At 35.4% G+C, this 1,373-nt stretch overlaps 1 protein-coding gene across 2 annotated transcripts in view; it reads right to left on the bottom strand.

Annotated features, from left to right (window-relative positions):
• Positions 1–1,373, bottom strand: part of WDR19 (WD repeat domain 19) — an 88,439-nt gene that overhangs the window by 21,850 nt on the left and 65,216 nt on the right. The gene's annotated exons all lie outside the window — the stretch shown is intronic.

Genomic DNA, 1,373 nt, shown 5'->3' with positions numbered 1-1,373 from the left:
AAAAAAAAAAAAAAAAAAAAAAAAGAAATTATTGTTGGAGAAACTGGAATCCCAATACATTGTTGCTGGGAATGTAAAATGGTGTAGCTGCTTTGGGAAACAGTTTGGCAGTTCCTCAAAATGTTAAACATAGACTTAACATATGGCCTAGCAGTTCTGCTCCTAGGTATATACCCAAGAGAAATGAAAATACATGTCCACACAAAAACTTGTACACAAATGTTCACAGCAGCATTATTCATAATAGCCCCAAAGGGGAAACAACCCAAATGTGTATCAACTGATGAATGGATAAATGCAGTGTGTACACATTCAATTAAATATTATTAGGCTTTAAGAGGAATAAAGTACTGATAACATGTTACAACAATGCATCCATCTGATGAAACGACTCGTATCCAGAATATATAATACAGTCCTACAAATCCGTAAGAAGGAGATGATACAATTAAAAATTAGAAAAAAGATTTGAACAGAACTTCATAAAAGAGGATATTTGAATGGCTAATGAACACATGAAAAAAATGGTCACTTTCATTATTCTTTTGAAAAATGAACTAAAACCATACGAGATACCACTGCACATCTCTCAGAATAGTTACAGTGAAACAGACTGATAAGTGCTGGTGAAGATGGGAAGCAACTACATTCTTTTACATTGTTGGTAGAGTGAGACTGGTACAACTACTTTGAAAAGAATGTTTGGCAGTACCTACTATTGCTGAAGATATATATACTCTGTGACCTAATAATTCTATTCATGGATATATACCCAATAAAACTGAGGGCTTATGTACACAAAAAGACATGAACAGCATTATGGCAACTTTATTCATGATATGCCCAAACTGAGACAACCTAAATGTCCATTAACAGAATAATGGGTAAAGAAATTGTGGTAGTCATATGGTGGGGTACTACACAGCAATGAATAAGATTGAACTATTGCTACACATGATAACACAGATGCTTTCGCAGACTTAATGTTGACTGAAAGAAATTGGACACAAGAGAGAACATATGTATGATTTCATTTACATGAAATCCATAAACATGTAAAACCAATCTATAAGAATAGAAGCCAGCATTGTGGTTACCCCTGGTGGGAAACACTGATTGGGAGGCAGCAGCGGGCCTTCTGGGGAGCTTGATCTGGATGGGGGTTACACAGGTGTACACAGATTTTATTTGAAAAAACGAATCGAGTTGCATATTTAAGATTCGTGCATTTTACTGTATGCAAGTTACACCTAAAAGAAAATGCAAAGGTTCTTATCTTTTAGAGACAGATTTTGTATCCACAAACGAAATGATATGATGTCTGGTGATTTGCTTTAAAATAATATAGGGAGGGCTCCCCTGGGCGCAGTGGT

This window comes from Lipotes vexillifer, unplaced genomic scaffold (assembly GCF_000442215.2).
Source record: "Lipotes vexillifer unplaced genomic scaffold, Lipotes_vexillifer_v1.1 scaffold153, whole genome shotgun sequence".
NCBI classification, from domain to species: domain Eukaryota; kingdom Metazoa; phylum Chordata; class Mammalia; order Artiodactyla; family Lipotidae; genus Lipotes; species Lipotes vexillifer.
Note: the sequence above shows the minus strand (reverse complement) of the source record. Positions and strands in the feature narration are given on the sequence as shown.